Below are 24150 nucleotides of genomic sequence, written 5' to 3'. Positions count from 1 at the left end.
CTCCATTTTCATTTATTTTTTAAAATTTTTCAGTTTAGGGCAGCCCCGGTGGCGCAGCGGTTTAGTGCCGCCTGCAGCCCAGGGCGTGGTCTCCAGACCGGGGATCGAGTCCCACATCAGGCTCCCTGCATGGGGCCTGCTTCTCCCTCTGCCTGTGTCTCTGCCTTTCTCTCTCGCTCTGTGTCTCTCATGAATAAATAAAAAATAAAATCTTTAAAAAAAAATTTTTTTTCAGTTTAAATTCAATTAGCCAAAATGTAGTACATCATTAGTTTCAGATGTAGTGTTCAATAATTTATCAGTTGCATTAAATAGGGCACATGATGTGATAAGCACTGAGTGTTATACACAACTGATAAATTATCATACTTTCATTTAGATATGGTTTCCTTTAGCTCTTTGTACATATTTAAAACAGCAGACCTAAGGGCGCCTAAGTGGTTCAGTCAGCTAAGCATCTGCCTTTGCTCACGTTGTATCTCAGGTCCTGGCATGGAGCCCCTCCCCCTACCATTGGCTCTGTGCTCAGCAGGGAGTCTACTTCTCTCTCTCTCTCTGTCCCTCCCCTCACTCATGCTTGCTCTTGCTCTCTCTCAAATAAATAAATAAAACTTAAAAAAATAAAATAGCAGATCTAAAGTATTTGTTTAGCAATTCCAGTGTCTGGGCTTCCTCGGGAACAGTTTTTATCAATTGCTTTCCCCCCCACCACATATACAGATTGTATTTTCTTACGGTTTCTTTGCATGTTTCATAATTTTTGTTGAACACTGCACATTTCAAATAATATAATGTAGCAACTCTGGAAGCCAGCTTTCACCCCTTCATAGGGTTTGTCATTGTTGCTGCTTAATGTGGTGGGTGGTTGTTTGGTGACCTTCCTGAACTAATTCTGCAAAGTCTGTATTCTAGGTCATGTGTGATCACTGAAGCCTTTGCTCAGTTAACTTACCGGTCAGCTAATGATTAGACAGAGATTTCCTTAACCTCCTAGAACCAATAAATCTCCCCCTTTCACTGTGGGGTTCTGTTTGCATGTTGGGGCATGCCTTCAACACAGTGTATACCTTGGTCCACCTTTCACATCCTGCTTGTGCATAACTTCAATGTCAGTTAGAGGTGAGAGATTATTGCCTTCTCAAGTCTTTTCTGAACATGCACATGATGTTTGGCCAACAAATGTACATGTATTACAGAAACATCTGAGCTTTTAAAAGCTCCCATAAATAAATAAATAAATAAATAAATAAATAAATAAATAAATAAATAAATAAATGGCTCAATGGACACCTTACTCCTTAGCCTTTCCTTTTAAGCTCTATATTAGTCTATTGTCCACCCCAACTGTTATCCATTGCCTCATGCAGCTATGATGTTAAAATATTCAACAAACATCACTGGGGAGAGGTTTTAAGCACTGGGGATGATTTAATTAAGGTCAAAAAAGGACAAACCTTCCCAGTAAGGTCTTGAAGGGAACCACTAGGTAAGTTAGATGATGACTATTCTACCTGATCTGGCTACTACCTAGCTCTCCAACCTCAGCTCCCACCTCCCACCCCAAGGTAGCTGACATTCTTGGCGTTTCTTGAACAAGACTGTTCCTGCCCCAGGGCCTTTGCACATACTATTTTCCTCTGCCTGAAAAGCTCTTTCCTATGATCTCTGCTTGGCTGGCTTCATCACTTCACTACGATCTGCGATTAAACAGTACTTCATCAAACAGGTTTTCCGACCACCCTCTCTAATAAAACCTCCTTCTCACCCAACTCCTAGCACCAACACTAGCTATTTCTCTTTTTGTTTTTTCCTGGTAGTACTTATCACAATCTACCATGATATCATATACATACTTGCTATTGCCTGATTTCCCTGTTGGAACCTAAGTTCTGTGAAGATGAACTCTAACTAAATTGTATCCCTAGCTCCTAAGACAGTGCCTGGATCTGCTAAAAATGCTTAAAAATGAAGCAGTCTTCTAAGATGGATCCATATTTGTCACCTTAACTAAGGTGGACTATGCTTCCCAGAATTCCCTTCCTGTGTAGTTCCAAATTATCATGGGGTACTTTGCCCAAGATTTGGAAGGCAACCATGAAGGAGCAGCCATGTTCCTCTACACTCAGGAAGTTCGTGCAAGCACCAGGCACCGTTGTAGAGATATACACTATCATTTGTCTGCTGGGTCAACTGGTTGAGATGGAGCAGCAGCCAGGCCTGCTGCTCCCCAAGCTCTAGCTTCACCAACTCCTGGGCCAGGTGCATACAAAGAACACCCATACTCTGCAGATATTCATTATCAAAGTTGGAAGAAATGTCAGTGAGAAACCAACACAGTTCCAATCCATCCTTGTGGGTTCTAGTTCAATCTCTACGGTTCCAGCTTTTTCTTGTTCCCCTAACCCCACATCACCTGCCTCTTTCCTTCCCAACTGCCTCCCTATGGACTTCAAGATCTAGCACCAGATACAGAGAAAACAACTTCACATAGACAGGGTAATGAATTCTCACAACTATGCAAAGTCAAATCTTTATAACAGACCTCTTATAATCCAAGTGGTTCTGCTTCTCTGATTGAACCCAGCTGATACACTCCTGCCCCTGGTGTCCCGTAACGTCAATTGTTAATCTGTTTATCTTCAACTGCTTTTATTTTTTATTTTTAAAAAGATTTTATTTATTTGTTTGTTTGAGAGAGAGAGACCAAAAGCAGGGGGCAAGGGGCAGGGGGGAGGGGCAGAGGGAGAGGGAGAAGTAGACTTCCCACTGAGCAGGAAGCCTGATGCAGGGTTCAATCCCAGGCCACCGAGATCATGATCTGAGCTGATGGCAGGCGCTTAACTCACTGAGCCACCTAAGCACCCCCATCTGCTCTTAAACAAAGTTCCCCAACTTAGAAAAAAAACTCTTGTCAACCTGACACACTCCTTCAACTATAGCCCACTTTTCCCTTCCCAAGTCAAACTCTTGAAAGCCCAGCCTTCACTGACAGTCTTCAATTTATGAATTCCTCTAGCTCTTGCTAGATCCACAATACGCTCCATTTGCAAAATCCAAAGAACACTTTTCCAGTTCCCACCTAACGAAAGCTTGTATTTTGTAGTTGTGTTTTCCGTGGCTTGGCACTTTGAACTCCATGCCACGCTCCACCTTTGGCCTCCGTGGCACCAAGTTTTCCTGGTTTCCCTCCATTCTTCATTTTCCTTTCCCTGGCTGGCTTCTTTCTTTTCCACCTGTGTGTTAAATGTTGGGGTCTTCCAGACAGACATCTCCCCTTGCCCTTCTGCACTCTCCTTCATTGTTTCCTCAACCTCCATGCTTCCAATTACCACCCAGATGCCAACATAACTTCCATCTCTCCAGCCTCCAGATCTGCTTAGCTATGTCCACAGTGACCTCAGATTCAACATGTCCTAAATCCATCCCTGATCATCCCTGCAATCTGATGACTCCATCATGCTTCCAGTCGTGGCCAAAGCCAGAATCCTATTAACCCTTGGCTGCGTCTTCTCACATCTCTCCAATGACCAGGTGCTGGCAACTCGGTCTCTTAAATGTCCCCATCCACTCACTTCTCTCCATCCCTATGGTCACCACACTCATCCTCCTGACGCCTTGCCCCTGTCCCCATCATCTCATTCTTCACAACGAGGCCTCCCTTTCACCTGTCCTGCTGCCTCATTTAAATAACTTTCGGGATTGCAACAGTATATCAGAAGGATCTTTATAAAGTGCAGGTGCAATCATGATACTTCTCTGCCTCCAACCCTTTGAAGGTTATCCATTGTCCTTAGGATAAAATATAACACTCTCAGGACCTTGCACATCTGCTCTGTCTCCTCAGCCCTACTCTTCTAAGCCCTCTGTCTCTTCCTTGTCCACTCTGCAGGCACTCCACAGCATTCCTGGAATGAAAGCATTTATCCACCTTCTGGCTTTTGCATCCTCTGCCTGGAATGATCTTCTTGACCTCTTTTTTCCAGCTAATTCCTGCTCTTCCTTCAAATGCTGGCTCGAACCTCCTTGCTTGCTATCCCCAGATTAGAGTACAGCACCTGCTCTTCTTGATGCCATATCACACCTGTCATGATATATTAAACATCTGTCCACTAGCAGATGCATGAAGATGGCATGTGGTCCTGTCTCATCCGCCCACCATATATACTACTAGGGCTGGCACCATGGCAATGCTTGCTCATGGCAAGTGATTAACAAGTGCTGGTCAAATTAGTAAATTCAAAAGGTTTGAAAACTATCTAGACCAATATTCTCATTTTACAGACAGAAAGGGAAAAAAGAAAAAAAAATCAAAGGTAGCCCACAAGGAATTTCTATTTCTATTTCCCAGGAGGTAAGAGTTTTAGTTGTTTATGCAGGCCTCTTGACCTTGGAAAGCTTAAGGGGGGGCTGATAGATGGAGATATGGCTATGTAGATATTCTCTCTCTCTCTCTCTCTCTCTCCCTTTCCCTCTCCCTCTCTCCTAAGGACACAAAGGAGCAAACTATTCTGACTATGTCCTCACCTCCTCCTTGCTAAATGGGTCCCCAGCCTGCTGCCTTAGAGGGATTTTCCTGCTAATCCATTCCTGCTCTGCTGGTCACGCAAGGGCATGGTAGATGGGATGGGGTGTTCTAATTCGAGGACTTTGGGAGTGAGGCTGAAGGATTTCAATTAGCTCCAAGAGACAAACATCAGTCTTCATTACTCATTTGAGATTTATGAAGTGGGGCAGCATGGCAAGGGTCCAAGCTGTGTCAAGTGGGGCCACTATCTGGGCCCAACTGTCCTTCCTAGCTTCATTTCCCTTCATATCCCATCCCATATCCCCAAACTCCCGCTGCTCTCCCAAAATTCAACTTTCTTTCATGCCTCTGGGGTTTTCTGTATGATGTTTTCTTCACTATTTTTCTCTTCTGCCCTTGGCTGTAAAACTTCTTCAAGGCAGAGCTCATGGGTTACCTCCTCTGTAAGCTTATCCTCTCCACATAGAAAGAGTCCTGTACTTCCCTCCGAGCACCACTAGAGCATTACTTCATACCTCAGCTAGTACACTCACTCTAGCTGGTGATGGCTCTGTCTTCTCCATGAAATCGCAGGCAAAGCGGGGGTCTTCCTGCACCCTGGACCCACCCTGGTGCCTGCCCACACTACTGGGTGCCCCACTGTGTCACAATCCTGTGAGGTACTGTCTGCAAATGCACCAGGGTTTCCTTCCTTCAGGCAGGGCAGGAGCTTGCAGAACTTTCTGTAACCAGAAAGTGAGATCTGCCCTACCACCACACAAACCAAAGGTCCTCAGCCTCAGCATGACATGAGTCGGCCAAACATGAGGGACCCCAGGGAGTCTAGGCTCCAGAGGGGAGCCCACTGTGATGTATGTGCAGGAGTGGGGGCAGAGGAGCTCTCAGCAGAGACCCTAGAGGAGTGAGTCACTGGAAGGCAGCCAAGTGTGGCCAGATGAGAGGGAGCTGGGTTAAGGAGAGATCTGCTTGGCCACTCCTCTGGATGAGGACACCCGTGATACAAAGCTCCACCTGTCAGGCCCTCCACGCAGTTCCTCCGCCTGATGCTCCCAGGCCTGGCCCCATGCCCGCCACCAGCAGCTGCTTCCTTCCCTCCCTTCATGGGCAGCCTTTGGTCCTCTCCCAGGGACAGCTGTATCACACCACGGGTGGGAGGTGGTGCATCATGGGCCTCCCAGCTCTGGCTTCTAATTGCAACCTTCGAATCACTGGAGCCTCCTCAGGAGCCAGCAGCAGAGAGTAGCTCCATGGCATCTGGGTGTCCCCAATTTGAGTGACAAGAAAAAGTGTTTCCAGGTGATCAAGAGCTCTCTTTGAGGCCCCTTTCATTTTCCAAGGTCCCCTGGCTCAGCTCTACACTGTGGCCATGCCCAGGACCCCTGTCCTCCCTCTGCAGAGCCTCCTGGACAGCCTGCAGGCAACTCAGACAGCAAGACAATAAAGCAAACAACCATAGTGAATGCCTAAAGAGAGACACAGAGCATAATTTTATTTTTTAATTTTTAATTTTATTTTTTATAAAAGCAATATCAACTCAGAAAATTATCTACACATGTATATACACATATATGTATAAACAGATATGTATGTATATACATATATACACACACACACACACACACACACACACGAATGTCTAAACAAAGAAATGTTTGGCTGGCCCTGGCACAGGGCGGTAGTCAATCTCCTTGGAATACGTTCAGCAACTGTGGTCTGTTTCCATGAGGAGCCCATGCCACAAACCATGAGAATAGAGTGAGGACTGGTGACAAAATGAGTGCTCAGGTATCCTAGGCCTGGTACAGAGATGTCAAGTGTTTGGGTTGAGACAGGTGCACCAACTGTGGCATCAGGCCACCAGAAAATAGCATTATCCTTTGCTATGCATGTACAGAAGATGGTTTGGAGCCCTGATGGGCATTACGTTTTATTTGACCTTAAATGTAAAGTCCCTGGGGTGAGGGGCTCCTTAAGCTTTGTGTCTTCGGTCTCTCATGAAAAACAGATGCCTGTAAGTGCTTGAGAATAAGTTTTGTACATTTGGCATTTCCCAGCATACCCAGAAAAGAGTACGCTGCACCAGCCCTAATGAAGGCAGAAGGCTTTACTGACCTAATCCAATGGGGACAAGGAGGGCCCAGCAGAAGGCATGGCCTCCACTTTCTGATCATCCCTGTCACCCAAGTGATGAGGTTCTTGGAAAACTATCTGAGCTGAGACAGGATGGATAATTGTGCAGGAGCTAAGGAGATGGTATATATATATATATATAATATTTTAAAAACGTATTTGAGAGAAAGAGTGCATGCACAAGCAGGGGGAAGGGAGCAGAGGGAGAGGGAGAAGCAGACTACTTGCTAAGCAGGGAGTCTAATGCAGGGCTGGATCCCAAGACCATAAGATCATGACCTGAGCAGAAAGCAGATGCTTAACCAAACGAGCCACAAAGGTGCCCCAAGGAGATGGTATATTTTTATTATTTAGTATTCCAGATATTGATAATTTATTCCAGATATTTATTATTTAACCCCCCCCCGAAATAACATTTTTATTTCCTTCTTTTTCCAATGCTTTTGTTTGATCTTTATTTTTACCAATAAAAATCTTTAAAATTCCCACAGGTGGTTAGGCCATAATCCTGATAAACTTTTAAATACCATGTTTCCCCTGAAGTTTAAGAATGTTACTTGTTAGGTACACCTGGGTGGCTCGGCAGTTGAGTGTCTTTGAGAGCCTTTGGCTCAGATCATGAACCCAGAGTCCTGGGATCAAGTCCTGCATCAGGCTCCCTGCATGGAGCCTGCTTCTCCCTCTGCCTATGTCTCTGCCTCTCTCTCTGTGTCTCTCATGAATAAATAAATAAAATCTTTTTAAAAAAGGAATGGTACTTGTTAAAAATAATATAAATACAATTTTATATGACTGCATAATATTCCATCCTATGGATATAGTCATTCATTCAACAACTTTTTATTTTATGCCTGCTGTGTGATAGGCATTAATCAGCACTGGGTGTATCAAAAATTACTCATCTGCCTCCAGCTGAATGCAGAAGCTATTTACAATTTTTCACTATTAAATAACATTGTGACAAGCATCTTTATTTGTAGGAGGATTTTTGTATTTCAAGTTCTTTTCCTAGGACAGATTCTTAGAAGTTGAATTACTAGGTCAAAGAATAACAAATGAGATTCTGGACATCTTATGCACAACTGCTTTCCAAAAAGTCAGGCCAATTTGTACTTTCTTTATCAGAAGAGTGTCAATTTCATACATCCTGACATTATTCAATTCTGTCACCAGAAAGAAATGTATGAGTACCTTCTTTGATTATTTTGTATTTCTTACTAGTTTTTCTTGTGTTTATGAATTGTTTCCTTCCTTTGCAGGTCAGCTATTCATATCCAGTTATCTACTGGAGCATCTTACTTAGAGGTTTATATAAGTTCTTTACATAGTGGGGCACTTGGGTGGTTCAGCCTGTTAAGTGCCTTCCTTCTGGTCATGGTCTCAGGGTCCTGGGCTGGAGCCCCATGTTGGGCTCCCTGCTCAGCAGCGAGTCTGTTTCTCCCTTTGCCCTTCCCCCTGCTCATGGTTATGCTCTCTCTCTCAAATAAATAAATAAGATTTTTTTTAAAAAAGTTCTTTATATAGTAAAATATTTACCCTATCACTTTTAAAAACACATCTCCTTTTTGGTAATAGCTATGATTTTTATCCTTTTACTAATTTTAATTTTTTAATAAAAATCATCAAAACCACAGATGAATATAGTTTCAAAACTCAAGTGGTAGCACCATCAAGAAAATGAAAAGACAATCACAGAATGGGAGGAAATATTCACAAATCATATGTCTGATCGCAGTCTAGTATCCAGAGTATATAAAGAACTCTTAACAAGTCAGCAACAAAATGAAAAACAATCCAATTAAGAAATAGGTAAAGGATATGAATAAACATTTCTCTAAAGAAAACAAATTGCTAATATCCACATGAAAAGATACTCAACATCGTTAGTCATTAAGGAAATGACAACCAAGACCACTAGGCTGAGCATATTTTATTTAAAAGAGAGAGAGAGAACGAAGAAGAAAGAGAGAAAAAAAAGAAAAGAGAAAAAGGAAAAGAAAAGAAAAACAACGGGTGTTGGCAAGGATGTGGAGAAATCAAAACTCTTGTACAGGGCAGCTCCGGTGGCTCAGCGGTTTAGCACCACCTTCAACCCAGGGCATGATCCTGGAGATCCAGGATCGAGTCCCACGTCAGGCTCCCTGCATGGAGCCTGCTTCTCCCTCTGCCTGTGTCTCTGCCTCTCTTTCTCTCTCTCTCTCTCTGTGTCTCTCTCATGAATAAATAAATAAAATCTTAAAAAAAAAAAACAAAACTCTTGTACATTGCTGGTGAGAATGGAAGATGGTATAGCCACTATGGAAAATAGTTTGAAAATTCCTCAGAAAGTTAAACAGGATTACCATACAACCCAACAATTATACTCCTAGGTATACACACGAATAACTGAAAATATGTATTCAAACAAATACCTGAACACGAACGTTCATAGCATCACTATTCACGATGGCCAAAAAGTGGAAATAACCCAAATGTCCTTTGGTTAATGAATGAGTAAACAAAGGTGGTGTTATCCACCCAACGGAACATGATTCAGCCATAGAGAGGAATGAAGAAGCATTTACACACGCTACAACATGGACATACCTTGATAACACGACGCTAAGTGAAAGAAGCCAACACAAGAGGTCACACAGTGTATGATTCCAATTGTATTAAACTCCCGAAATAGATAAATTTGTGGAGACAGAAAGCGGACTGGTAGTTGCCAAGAGCTGGGGGTTTGGGGCAAGGAGACAGGAATGTGACTGCTTACTAAGTTTCCTTTGTGGGGGAGGACAGAAAAGTTCTGTCTTAGAACTAAAGACAGGCAGTGGTTGCACAATACTTTTAATGTGCTTAATGCCACTGAAATGTACACTTTAAAATGATTAATGAACAGGGCGCCTGGGTGGCTCAGTTGGTTAAGTGGCCAGACTCTTGATTCTGGCTCAGGTCATGGTCTCAGAGTCGTGGGATTGAGCCCCGTGTTGGGCTCCATGCTCGATGGGGATTCTGCTTGAGGATTTATTCTCTCTCTCTCTCTCTCCCCCCCTTCTCACCCCACACATGCATTCTCTCTCTGTAAAATAAATAAATCTTTAAAAACTTAAAAAAATAAAATGGGGGATCCCTGGGTGGCGCAGCGGTTTGGCGCGTGCCTTTGGCCCGGGGTGTGATCCTGGAGACCCAGGATCGAGTCCTACGTCGGACTCCCTGCATGGAGCCTGCTTCTCCCTCTGCCTGTGTCTCTGCCTCTCTCTCTCTCTCTGTGTGTGTGACTATCATGAATAAATAAATAAAATCTTAAAAAAATAAAATAAAATGGTTAACAGTTTGTTTTTCAAGTGAAAATTTTAAAAAATTAAATGGTAAGGACACCTTCTTTTTTTTTTTTTTTTTTAAGTAGGCTCCATGCTGAGCATGGGGCTTGAACTCACAACCCTGAAATCAAGACCTGAATGGAGGTCAAGTGTTGGATGCTCCATGGTGAATAAAACAACCAATAGTTACTTGTTTCCCCTTCCACACTTCCAGTTCTACTTCCCAAAAGCAGTCTTGCGTTTTACCTCTTTCCCCTTGTAGTAGTTAGTAATAAACTTGATATTTCCAATTATTACAGGTACACTATTTCTTCATTTACTAATTTTATTTTATTTTATTTTATTTTTCATTTACTAATTTTAAATGTTACCTGGTGACTTACTATTATGATAGATAAGACACAGTTCCCCTTAGATTTCCAACCATCTCTACCTCCTTTTCTTCTCAACACAGACATACAAATATTTCAGTTAAACAATCAGTGCTTGGGATCCCTGGGTGGTGCAGTGGTTTGGCGCCTGCCTTTGGCCCTGGGCACGATCCTGGAGACCCGGGATCGAATCCCATGTCGGGCTCCCGGTGCATGGAGCCTGCTTCTCTCTCTGCCTATGTCTCTGCCTCTCTCTCTGTGTGACTATCATAAATAAATAAAAATTAAAAAAAAAAAATCAGTGCTTAAATTATGACTGTATAAATGTCATTCTGCAGAGACAGGTGGGGAATAATGACATTTCCACTCTTGTTCCATTTTTAATTTTTCTTGAAGTTAATAATTCCTTTGTTATTTTATTTGTATAACTTTCTGCATACATGTTCTGAACTTCTCCCAAATAACTCTACTATGGGAGACATTGTGTGGAGTGCTTTGTTTCCAGGAGATACCCCTTGGGGCCCTCTGCTGCTCACCTGCACTCGGTCCTCTTTCCCTGTACCTCATGGTGTCCTCTACCTCTCTTCTACTGAAGTGCACCTCCCATAAAAAGGAATCACCTGAGTGGCTCAGTTGGTTAAGCAACTGTCTCTTGGTTTTGGTTCAGGTCATGGTCTCAGGGTCCTAAGATGGAGCCCCACATCAGCCCCACCAACCCAGCAGGGAGTCTGCTTCCCCCCCACACTCTCTCCCCTGTCCCTCCCCCTGCACTCATGCACTCTCTCTCATGCTCTCTCAAAATAAAAAATAATAATAATCTTTAAAAAAAATCACAGAGATATCTTTTTCTGGCATCCTCGGTTATCTAGAAATAATATGTGTTCTGCTTTCACACTTTATTAGTCATGGGTATGAAATAACACATGGAAAATAATTTTCCTCCAGAATGCCAAAGGCATAACAACACCATCGTCCAGAGTCGCTCTAGAAAAGCTCAAATCCATCCCATTCCCATTCCTGTGCCTGACATGTGTTGTTCCTCTGGAAAACTGTAGAACCCCCTCATTGACCCTGTTGTCATAACATTTCACAATGCTGCACCTTGGCGTCACTTTTGTCATTTATTGTGCTGGGTGCTTTGGTCTGCAGATGTGTTCCTTCTACAAGTTTTTTAGCTCCCTCACCTCGGTCGTCTCTGTTTCTCTTTCTGGAACTGTTTTTTTATATTGAACCTTCCAGATAGACATTCCATGTCCCTAATCTGCTCTGTGTACTTTTCAACTCTTTGTCCTTCTTTGCTACTTTGTGAGAGATTTCCTTGACTTCATTCTCTACTCTAATGAAATTCTGAGTTCACGGACTTCTTGAACTCTATGTGGATACTATCTGGAAGTTTCTGAAGTTTTCTTCTGAACTTGTATTGTCTTTGTATCTTATAGATAGCTTCCTCCTGGTTGTTTATTTTAGTTCTTTTGTTCATGCAGTCTTTCCTAATATGTCAGATGATCCCTGGTTAGCTGTTTATACTAGCTTCCATGTGGAAGCTCCGATGGTAGAGCTCATCAACTGGCAAATTTCATTTCTGGGAGAGTGGGCAGGGAGTGAGCCCCACACTGGTGCCTCCGGGAGATCTGGCTGTGAAGGGCTTTGTTCTGAGGCCTTGGCTTTCCCCAGAAAACATCTGATCACTGGCCTGGGAGGTAGATATTCTTGGCTCATCTGGATGGAGTGCAAGTTCCAAACTAATCTCCTTGTTTTCAACCCTGGGGTACCCCACCTTCTGCCACATAGAGTCTCTGAGTTGGGACTCAGGACTTCATCTGAGTCCATTTCTCCAATCTGGTTCACAGCTGCAGTATAAATGCCTGTTTGATAGATGCAACAGAGGGGAGTGGAAGGACCAGTTCTTACAGACTGGTACCCTCTCCGCCTGATTTCAGCCCTCCCCTACACCACCCATGATGACTCCAGCTCAAGCTTGCCTGGGCTCAAGAGAGCACATTTGCTCTCTTGTTAGTATCTCTTTAATTCTTTCCAAAATGTGTTGAAACATCTCATTTGATAATGATCCCGCTCCCATTCTTTGTCCTTGTAGGTCTTTGTCCTTCTTCCTTCCTACTATTGTAGCCAATCTTAGGAAATGGGGGTGTATAACCAATCTGCTACTTCAGATGAAGTCCTTTGTTGTACTTTGACATATGAAGCCTGTTAAGGATCAAATTATGTCCCCTCTGAAAGATATGTTGAAGTCCTAAACCCCCAGTATGTGGCCTTACTTGGAAATAGGGTTGTTGCAGATATTTGTTGAGATGTGGTCCCACTGGAGTAGGGTGAGCCTGTAATCCAGTATGACCAGTGTTCTTATAAGAGAGAGACACACGGGGCTCCTGGGGGGCTCAGTCAGTTGAGCAGCCAACTCTTGACTTCAGCTCAGGTCATGATCTTGGGGTCCTGGGATCAAGCCCTACATGGGGCCCCACACTCATTGGGAGTCTATTTAAGATTCCTTCTCTGCCTCTGCCCCTCTCCCCGCTCACATGTGCACACACTCTCTCTCAAATAAATAAATAAATAAACCTTTAAGAAAAAGGCGAGATAGAGAAAGATACACAGGAGAACCCTAAGTGAGGACGGGGACAGAGACTGAAATAATGCACCTACAAGCCAAGAACTACCAGCAAACACCAGAAACTAGACGAACCAAGGAAGGATTCTTCCCTACAGGTTTCAGGGGGAGTATGGCCCTGCCAACAGCTTGATTTTGCCATTTTAGCCTCCAGCAAAGTGAGATGATAAATTTTGATTGTTTCAAACCACCCTGTTTATGGTACTTTATTACAAAAGCCCCAGGAAACTAATACAGAGCCCTTAACTTTCTGTGAGCACATAAATCAACGTTTCTTTCACTGTGTTACATTTTACTGCTTTAAAACTCAGTGGCCCTCTTGTTCCCCAAAAGCTTCCTTCTACATTCTTCAAGGGTTGGGTTTTTTTTTTTTTTTTCAATGGTTTGATTTTCCTCCCTCTCAAATTTAACCTTTTAATCCATCTAGAATTTATCTAGGCATGCAGCCTGAGGTGAGACTCTAAAACACCCTCTTCTCCCTATGAATAGCTAACCAGATGCCTAACCTTGCCTAATTTATCAAAAGATCTTTCCATCCCTGTTGACTTGTGAGGTCCCCTCTGCCATACAATTAATTTACATGTACATAAAAGTATGTTTCTAGGCTATTTATTCTCTTCCACTGATTGCTCATTTTTTTTTTTTTTTTTTATTTATGATAGTCACAGAGAGAGAGAGAGAGAGGCAGAGACACAGGCAGAGGGAGAAGCAGGCTCCATGCACCAGGAGCCTGACGTGGGATTCGATCCTGGATCTTCAGGATCGCGCCCTGGGCCAAAGGCAGGCGCCAAACCGCTGCGCCACCCAGGGATCCCCTGATTGCTCATTCTTAAGCCATTAATTACATCAGTTTTAGTCCTTAAAATGTGTTTCAATATTTAGCAGGGCAATTTTCTCCTCAACGCAATCTTTTCCAGTTTTTAAGTTACTCTTATTTATTCTTCCAGATAAATCTTAGAAAAAGCTAAGTCCCAAAATAAATCCTCTACCAAGGTTTCAGCTGCAAACAGGAGAAGTATAAATTACACTGGGAAGGGCTGACATTTCTACAAATTCCATAGCTCCCATCCAGAAACAAAGCGGATGTCTCTATTCATTCATCTGCTTTATATCTCTCAGTAAACTTTATGATTTTCAACAGGGCCACCCCATCTAAAATACCCTCCAAGCCACTCCTTATCTTCCATTGTTATAATGAGAACAAGAAAAGCAGCTGAGAAACTTCACTAAGACACCCATTTTGGCAACTGTTCTAAACATTTTTATAAGCATCATTTCACCAGGGGTGCCTGGGTGGCTCAGTCGGTTCATCATGTGCCTTCAGAGCCGGTCATAATCCTGGAGTCTCAGGATCCAGCCCCCGCCCCCCCCCACCCAGTGCTGGGCTCCCTGCTTAGCGGGGACTCTGCTTCTCCCTCTCCCTCTGCACCCCCCCCACTTGTGTTCTCTCTTGCACATGCTCACTCTCTCTCTCAAATAAATAAAATATTTTATACCACCTCACACCAGTGAGAATGGGGAAAATTAACAAGGCAGGAAGCCACAAATGTTGGAGAGGATGCGGAGAAAAGGGAACCCTCTTACACTGTTGGTGGGAATGTGAACTGGTGCAGCCACTCTGGAAAACTGTGTGGAGGTTCCTCAAAGAGTTAAAAATAGACCTGCCCTACGACCCAGCAATTGCACTGTTGGGGATTAACCCGAAAGATTCAGATGCAATGAAACGCCGAGACACCTGCACCCCGATGTTTCTAGCAGCAATGTCCACAATAGCCAAACTGTGGAAGGAGCCTCGGTGTCCATCGAAAGATGAATGGATAAAGAAGATGTGGTTTATGTATACAATGGAATATTCCTCAGCCATTAGAAACGACAAATACCCACCATTTGCTTCAACGTGGATGGAACTGGAGGGTATTATGCTGAGTGAAGTAAGTCAATCGGAGAAGGACAAACAGTGTATGTTCTCATTCATTTGGGGAATATAAATAATAGTGAAAGGGAATATAAGGGAAGGGAGAAGAAATGTGTGGGAAATATCAGAAAGGGAGACAGAACATAAAGACTCCTAACTCTGGGAAACGAACTAGGGGTGGTGGAAGGGGAGGAGGGCGGGGGGTGGGGGTGAATGGATGACGGGCACTGAGGGGGGCACTGGACGGGATGAGCACTGGGTGTTATTCTGTATGTTGGCAAATTGAACACCAATAAAAATAAATTTATTATAAAAAATTAAAAAATAAAATCTTTAAAAAAAAGGCATCATCTCACTAAATCCTTGCAACAGTATGAATGACTCCTATTATTTCCACTTCCACATTAAAAACTAAGGCACACGGGGATCATTAGTTCAAAATCATAGCAGGTTTCCAACCCAGGCAATTTTACTCTGGAGCCCATGTTTTTATCTGAAAATATTTTTACTATCCAGCCATAAAAAGGAATAAGGATGCCTTTTTTTTAAAAAAGATTTTATTTATTTATTCATAGAGACACAGAGAGAGGCAGAGACACAGGCAGAAGGAGAAGCAGGCACCATACAGAGAGCCCGACGTGGGACTTGATCCCTGGTCTTCAGGATCACGCCCCGGGCTGCAGGCGGCGCTAAACCGCTGCGCCACCAGGGCTGCCCAAGGATGCCTTTTATATGCTAGTATAAAAAGACTGCCCAGATAGTTGGTTAAGTGAAATACAAGATTCTGAACTATCATTTGTAGAAAAAGTGGGGAAGAGGGTCATATTTCAGGATACTCATGTTTGCCTGCACACGAAAATATTTGGAGAGAGGCAACAAGAAATTAGTAAATGAATGGTTCTCTCTTTGGAGTTGAATAGGAATGTGGCACCAGGGGGACAAGGGTGGGAGGGATCTTTTCACTTTTTTTTCCTTTAAAAAATTCTTTTTTAAATCTTTTTTTTTTTTCATTTTACCTATTCAAAACTTACATACATTTAAATTTTTTAATTTAAAATAAAATGCATACCAGGCACTCAGTAAGTATGATTTGACTGCATGCCTGGAGAGTTCAGATTTTTATAAAGGTGTGTTTATGACCTTGCTGTTCAAGTGAATAAGATCTATTTTCTAAGATCCTTTCAAGCTGGCTACGGTTATGTAGGAAAATATACAATTGATTTCTAAAAATCTTGCTCCCAGCACTTTTATTCCTGATACTGACCTTGCCTGTTAATTCTCTTTTCCATTGATTCTCCTGGGTTTTCAGTGGCTAGAGCAGGGGTCTGGGCTGGTTCCATAAATGTGTTTTGGTGAGTTGGGGGTGAAAATTCAGAATGGTGAGGACCATGGGGCAGAAGAGTGTGTTCTCCATATAAAGACATTAAGTTCCACTTTTTAAAAAACATTGTGTGAGCCAAACAAAACAAGACCAGAAAAGAATCCAGCCTCCAGGACGCCAGCCTGCAGCCTCGTCTGTGTGCTGTACCCCCTCTGTTCACTAACATTTTCCCTTCCCTTCCCTTCAGCTCTACTCCTTGGTCCCCTAAAGCCCTCCTACCCCTGGAAACCTTCCTGGCTTCTCCAGCCTCCATGGAGTTTCTCCCTTCATCCCCATGGCCGTCAGGTTTAGAATCACTGCAAGCCATAGTATGGCCCTGGCTCTTTCATAAACAGTTTGAGGCCGTTCATCCTGCCTTCCTGGGCTCTTCCCACCCATTTCGGCATCTTCTGCTTCTGTGGTTAGCGGACTGCAGTGACCATTCACCCCACCCATTCTTCCTTGGGTCTAGGAGGAACTTGAACTCGGCAATCAACTCTGATTCATCACGAATTCCTGGCGCCTGGCACTGCAGGCCCTTAGGAAACTTTATGTGCTGAACGATTAACACTCTCAGGGCAGGTCTTTTGTCAGGTAGGCATTTCAACTAGCCCACGTATTCAGAACACTGATGGAACTTTGGAGAACAAGCAAAGAGGACAAAAGGACCCCTACCCTTAAGGGACACGGCAGAGGCTCCGTGAGGGCCAGATCTGGCTTTTACACCTGACACCTAAAGCAAGCCCCCCAAAATACATTTGTTGGTTGGTCAATGTGGAGCTAATCATCCACATAGTCACCCAAAATACAGCCACAGCAGAGATAAAAGAACATATGAAGAAAATCAACAAGGAAGAGCCTAGGACATGAGATGTGAAAGTCTCACAGGGCTCCATGACACTGAACCATGTGGTCCCTCACCGATGCATGAATACTTTTACTCCTGAGAGGGACTGCTACCCTGCTTCTCTCGAGGCTATGAGAATACTCACATCACATTTTCCCAGAAACGCCACCATGCATGGCTGCCTTCATATCAGAGGTGAGGAAATGGAGACTTGGAGTCATGATGTGAATTGCCCAAGATCACACAGGGAATATGTCCTGTGGCCAGAACCAGAATACTGATCTTTGACTCGGCCTCCAGTGGGTTCTTTCCTGACATTCTAGGTAGGAATTCTAGAGAGGTGGCAGGGGTTTGATTGATCTAACCTACAGAGGAGAAGCTTTGGGTTAATTTCTGTCCCACTACATTGGGAAGGAGGCTGAGGGCCAACAATAAATAAGACAGATTCTCATAGTGCTCATGGAACCCCACTCCAGCCTTGGCAGGAGAGGGAGATAGATAATGTGACCCCCTTCCCACAAAAATGACAAGATGATTCTATCCAGTGATAGATGCTGTGAAGAAAACACAATAAAGTAATACAATGGAGAGCTGGGGTATAGCTTAGCATTTTTGTGTGTGGCAGGGGGAGGTTGTCAGAAGAAGCTCCTTTAAAGAGGCAGCAATTGGGCATAGAGCATATGACAGATGCAAAGTTTCCAAGACAGGAGCAAGACAGGCAAAAAAACCAAGAGGCTGAAGCCCAGTGAGCACAGTGAGAATGGTGACGGTGCAGGGGCAGCATATAGAGAATGTTCCAGTTTACTTAATGAAGGTAGGTTTTATTCTAAGCAATCAGGAAGCTACTGGAAGGTTTTAAGCAGCATGGTGAGATAATCAGATTTATTTATTTGAGACAGAGAATGTGCATACACGAGCATGGAAGGGGGAACAAGGGAGTCTTAAGCAGATTCCACACTGAGCGTGGATTCCCCACATGGAGCTTGATCTCATGACCCTAAGATCACAACCTGAGTTGAAACCAAGAGTTGGACACTTGACCAACTGTGCCACCAAAGCACCCTTATTTTGTTTATTTTTTTAATATTTTATTCTTTTTAAAGTAATCTCTACACCTAACATGGGGCTTGAACTCACAGCCCTGAAATTAAGAGTCACATGCTCTAATCATTGAGTCAGCCAGGCACCCCTGATTTATGTTTGGTTTTTCTTCTTTTAAAGATCTTTCTGGCTGCTTTGTAGAAGATGAATAGTAGGGAACTAACACTTGGATAAAGAGAGCAGCCTGAGTTATCATACATAAGATCTCTCCCACATATGTAGACACGCTAGAAAAAAAATTTTTTTTTTAAGTAGGCTCCACACCCAGCATGGAGCCCAATGCAGGGTTTGAAGTGACAACCCTGAGATCAAAACCTGAGCCAAGGTCAAGTCAGATGCTTAACAAACCAAGCTACCCAGACACTGCACCCCTGGGGGAAAAAATGTAAATATGTTATTAACATGTAGATGAACATGAAGCATCTCCAGGTACCAGAAAGCTACTGTGGCCTATGGGATTTGAACACACATGCTACAGGATAAACAAACCAGATACATGCTATAAGGGACCAAAGTTGAGAACACTGACTGTGGGTGTACCAGGGATCTGGAACTGAATTCCTAGACAAAGCTATAAGCTCCAGACCCTTGGTGTGGAAACCAGAGAGAAGACAGAGTCTCTGGCCTGGGCTACATGAGTGTGGCAAGTTCCCCTGCTACAAGTTCCAGGGCAGCATGAGAGTCCCTGCCCTGGAAAATCACATAAAACTTGAATTTCAGGAACCAATGAGCTCTGAAGGACTTAGCACAGACAAACATATAACTGTCCCAAGGGACACCTCCACAATACAAGGCACATGCAGGACTCTGGAGAATATAATCTCCACCAAAGATTATCTCACAAACAAAAATGGCAAAAGGTACAGGGAAAATTAAATGCTATACAAAAAGCAGATTCAATAAAGAATGAAGTACCCCAAAGCTATAAATAATAGTTCCCCAAAAGGGACTTCAAAATGTTCAACAAGGGTCACCTGGCCAGCTCAGTTGGTGGAGCATGCAACTCTTGATCTTGGAGTTGTGAGTTCAAGCCCCATGCTGGGTATGGAAACCACTTAAAAATAAAATATTAAAAATAAATAAAATAAAACATTCAAAAAGATGAAATAGGAACCATATAGTAAAAATAAGACATTCCAGATAAAAACTAAGTGAGTTTTTAAAAGAATCAAATAGATATTCTAGAAATCAGAGTAGATTAGACACAACCAAAGAGAGAATTCATGAATAGGAAGACGAATCTGAGGAAATCATTCAGAATGAAAACAAAGAAAAATAGACAGGAAATATGAGTCATTAAATAAAATGGAGGGCAAAATGAGAAGTTCCACAATACACTTAAAAGAGAATAAAGAAAAGAGAAAGAAAAGGAAAGGAAAAAAAGAGAGAGAATAAAGAAATCAGAGGCAATAATCAAACAGATAATGGTTGAGAATTTTCCAAAATTAGAGTGAATGCTAAAACAAGTTCCAAAAACAATTAAGTAAAACAGTGCACATGATATACCACCCGAAAAGAAAAGAAATAAACTATCAGAGAGAAAAGTAGATTATCCATAAGGGATTGGAATTAGATGAATTGCCTTCTGCCCCCGGACGCTGCCAAGTAAGCATCATTAAAGTCTCCCCTCCCACTGCCGTCATGTCTAAGTCAGAGTCTCCCAAAAAGCCTGAGCAGCTGCAGAAGCTCTTCATCAGAGGTTTGAGCTTCGAAACAACCGATGAAAGTCTGAGGAGCCATTTTGAGCAACGGGGAACGCTTATGGACTATGTGGTAATGAGAGACCCAAACACCAAGCACTCCAGAGGTTTTGGGTTCCTCATGTATGCCACCATGGAGGCGGTGGATGCAGCCATGAACACAAGGCCACACAAGGTGGATGGAAGAGTTGTGGAACCAAAGAGGGGTGTCTCACGAGAAGATTCTCAAAGACCTGGTGCCTACTTAACTGTGAAAAAGATTTTTGTTGGTGGCACTAAAGAAGACACTGAAGAACATCATCTAAGAGATTATTTTGAACAGTATGGGAAAATTGAAGTGATTGAGATCATGACTGACCGAGGCAGTGGCAAAAAAAGAGGTTTTGCTTTTGTGAAATTTGATGATCATGACTCTATAGACAAGATTGTCTTTCAAAAATACCATACTGTGAATGGCCACAACTGTGAAGTAAGGAAAGCCCTATCGAAGCAAGAGATGGCTAGTACTTCATCCAGGCAAAGAGGCTGAGTGGTTCTGGAAACTTTGGTGGTGATCGTGGAGGTGGTTTTGGTGGGAATGACAACTTTGGTCATGGAGGGAACTTCAGTGGTCAAGGTGGCTTCAGTGGCAGTTGAGGTGGTGGTGGATACGGTGGCAGTGGGGATGGCTATAACAGATTTGGTAATGATGGAAGCAACTTTGGAGGTGGCGCAAGCTATAATGATTTTGGCAATTACAACAATCAATCCTCAAATTTTGGACCCATGAAAGGAGGAAATTTTGGAGGCAGAAGTTCTGGCCCCTATGGTGGTGGAGGCCAATACTTTGGCAAACCACGAAACCAAGATGGCTATGGCGGTTCTATGGCAGTGGCAGAAGGTTTTAATTACTGCCAGGAAACAAAGTTTAGCACGAGAGGAGAGCCAGAGAAGTGACAGGGAAGCTACAGGTTACAACAGATTTGTGAACTCAGCCAAGCACAGTGGTGGCAGGGCCTAGCTGCTACCAAGAAGACATGTTTTAGACAATACTCATGTGTATGGGGAAAAAACTCGAGGACTGTATTTGTGACTAATTGTATAATAGGCTATTTTAGTTTCTGTTCTGTGGAAAATGTAAAGCATTCCAACAAAGGGTTTTAATGTAGATTTTTTTTTTTTTTTGCACCCATGCTGTTGATTGCTAAATGTAATAGTCTGATCATGATGCTGAATAAATGCGTCTTTTTTAAAATGTGCTGTGTAAAGTTAGTCTACTCTGAAGCCATCTTGGTAAACTACCCCAACAGTGTGAAGTTAGAATTCCTTCAGGGTGATGCCAGGTTCCATTCGAAATTTATTTGCAACCTGCTTGGGCACAGAAGCCATTGTCTCCACAAACCTTGGTGTGGTTGAACTGACAGTTAATGTGTTGTGACCAGGAGTTCACCATTAAAAGGGTTACCCAAGCAAAGTCCTAGAGTTTATTTGGTTATTATGATTGTTGGCACATCCTATGCAATATATCTAAATTGAATTATGGTATCAGATAAAATTATAGATGGGATTAAAGCTTGTGTAACATCCGTTATCATGTGTAATCAATAAACAATTTAATATTCTCTTGGGGAAAAAAAGGAATTAGATGAATTAAGTGCCTGAAGACAACAGAATAGCTTAAAAGTGCTGAAGAAAAAGAGCCAGGGGGGCCTGGGTGGTTCAATGAAGAGTCCAACTCTTGATCATGATCTGAGTTCGTGGGACCGAGCCCTGCATCAGGCTCTGTGCTGAACATGGAGTCTGCTCATCCCTTTCTCTCTGCTCCTTCTCCCATGCTCTCTCTCTCTCTCTCTCTCTAATAAATAAAATACTTAAAAAAAAAGAAAAAGAAAAAGAGCCAACAGTGTGGTGAGAAGGAAGCAAGATCCTAATTCTGTTCCATCTGCTATTCTCCCTCCAGCTTGTATCCCTTAGTAGCTCAGGTAGCAGGAGGGTGAGTGTCCAGGTTGCTGGCTTCGGGAAAGTTCTCACCATGGTACCATAGGCACATGGCACTGCCCCTGCTCCACTGTGTCCATGGTTACTGCTTGCAGCCAACATGATTAGAAGGAAAATCAATTCTGCTGAATAGGCACTAAAGAAAAACCCCCAAGAAGATCAGCAAACAGTCATCTAATCTGACGTTGAAAAAAATGAAATCTAGGGGCACCTGAGTGGCTCAATCAGTTAAGGGTCTGACTCTTGATCTCAGGGTATTAAGTTCAAGCGCTGCAATGGGCTCTGTGCTGGGCATGGAGCCTGCTTTTTAAAAAAAAAAAAAAAGAAAGAAAGAAAAATAAAGAAATATTGGGCCAAAAAGGCAATAGGAAAGGATAAATCTTCTGACCAAAAAAGTCTCAATAAAGGGAGAGAGGAAGCAGAAGAAAATGGGCAGAGGAGGATCATTGAGCAGAGACCAAAAGAGATTTAATAGCACGACCAGAATCTAAAATTGAGGATATTTCAGACTCAAATGCAGTGGGAGACAAAGTAGTCTTAGACCAGTCTCAGCGGTGGTTTTTACATACCCTTTCCCCAACAATTCTAAGAAGCAGTTTCATCAACCATTTTGGAAATGCAAGTTTTCTGTAATTCTGTAAACATATTTTTAAAGAAGCATGGAATCCCACCATATCCCATGTTTTAACACATCTTTAAATAAGTATAAATAACTTTTTAAGAGATAAAATCACATGCTAGTTAATTTTAGTAAAACCACAAGTTAGTGGAATGCTGGATTAAGAAAAGCTTTGTTTGATGTAAACTTAACATTCCATAGACTATGAAGGGCATTATAAAGTTCTCTAAAATACACATAGCCCAAATGACATTGGGTCATTTTAAGTGAGTCCTTCTTTCATATTTGGTTTTTTTTTTTTTTTCTACTTCTTCTATTTGTTCTTCTGTCTCCTTATCAGAATTGCACATTATCTGTGGCAAGATCCTGCTAGGGAAAGAAGATCTAGAATTTCTCCAAACCTGTTAATGGCTCAAGGATATAATTTGCAAGATATTATATCCTGTATTATCAGGACATTCCTCATAAAAGGCTTGAGAATTAAAAATATTTGAAGATTCTGACCTCTGGTGTCCTCTACTTGTGGATAAAATGTCTCCAAATTTTAAGCTGGAACACTGGTTAAGAAACTATTTTTTTTTTTCAGATTTTATTTATTTTAGTGGGGGAAGGGGCAGAGAGAAGTGGAGAGAGAGAATCTCAAGCAGATTCCTCACTGAGTGCAGTGCCCAACATGGGGCTCAATTCCACAACCCTGAGATCATGACCTGAGCCAAAATCAAGATTTGGACCCTTAACTGACTGAGCCACCTAGGTGCTCCTGGTTAAGTAACTCTTTAGCAAAGCATTGTAGTTACATTGCATAGACTTTTTAATATTAGCATTAACTCATGATGTTTGAATACTGATCAGCAAACAAGTACCAATAAAATCTTGATTGTGACAGAGGGGGAAAAAAAGATGGTGAAAATGTAGACATCTTCAGACAAAGACTAATATAATTCACTGCAGGTTCTTACAGAAAGAGCTACAAAGTTTCCCTATCAAAGAAATAAATGCAGCCCCAAAGAAAGTTCTGAAGAAGTCCTAAAATAGCCCTATTTATATTCTAGAAGGAATATTTGAGAAACAAAAACAGCATCTCCAAAGTTTTATATTCTCTTGACATTATCCTGATCATGCAATGAGCCCAAGATGGAAGCCAGAAGAGGGAGTTGGTGGGAGCGCCATAAGCCCCTGTGAAAGCCATGCCTCCATGCCATGGTGGCCAGTGTGAGTGGAGATTCCAATCCTTTCTCTGAGGCATGAACTGTTTCCTGGCTTCTGCACCCACTGCTCACTTTTCAGTAAAGATCCCTGAACCTTTTTCTGCTTTTGTCACCTGCTGCTTGTTGGCCAGCATTTAAGAGAGGATAATGCAGGGTGGGTCCCCCTCCACCTGCTTCTGGTCCTGGGGCTGGGAGAGGGTAGCTCTCTTGGGCTTGGCGGGGAGGGCACACTCATCCAAGGTCACTCTCCAGGGCAGGAGGTATTTTTAAATATAGATAAGAAGGAATGATCAAAAAATGACTGCCTGGCCATAGAAACCTAAACCCTGAGGCAAAAGCTGGTGATGAATGCCGGTGATTCCATAATGAAGATGCTGACACCATACCATCGCTCTGCTCTCTGCGGACCTACAGAAACACTGATGTAATTTCATCTTCTTTCCAGAAGAAAAAAAAAATTCTTCTTCTC

The 24150-nt window shown here is 42.7% G+C and overlaps 1 protein-coding gene across 4 annotated transcripts in view; it reads right to left on the bottom strand.

Moving 5' to 3' along the window:
* HIP1 (huntingtin interacting protein 1) overlaps nt 1-24150 on the bottom strand; it is a 156756-nt gene that overhangs the window by 112661 nt on the left and 19945 nt on the right. The gene's annotated exons all lie outside the window — the stretch shown is intronic.

Source organism: Canis aureus, chromosome 8 (assembly GCF_053574225.1).
Source record: "Canis aureus isolate CA01 chromosome 8, VMU_Caureus_v.1.0, whole genome shotgun sequence".
NCBI classification, from domain to species: domain Eukaryota; kingdom Metazoa; phylum Chordata; class Mammalia; order Carnivora; family Canidae; genus Canis; species Canis aureus.
Note: the sequence above shows the minus strand (reverse complement) of the source record. Positions and strands in the feature narration are given on the sequence as shown.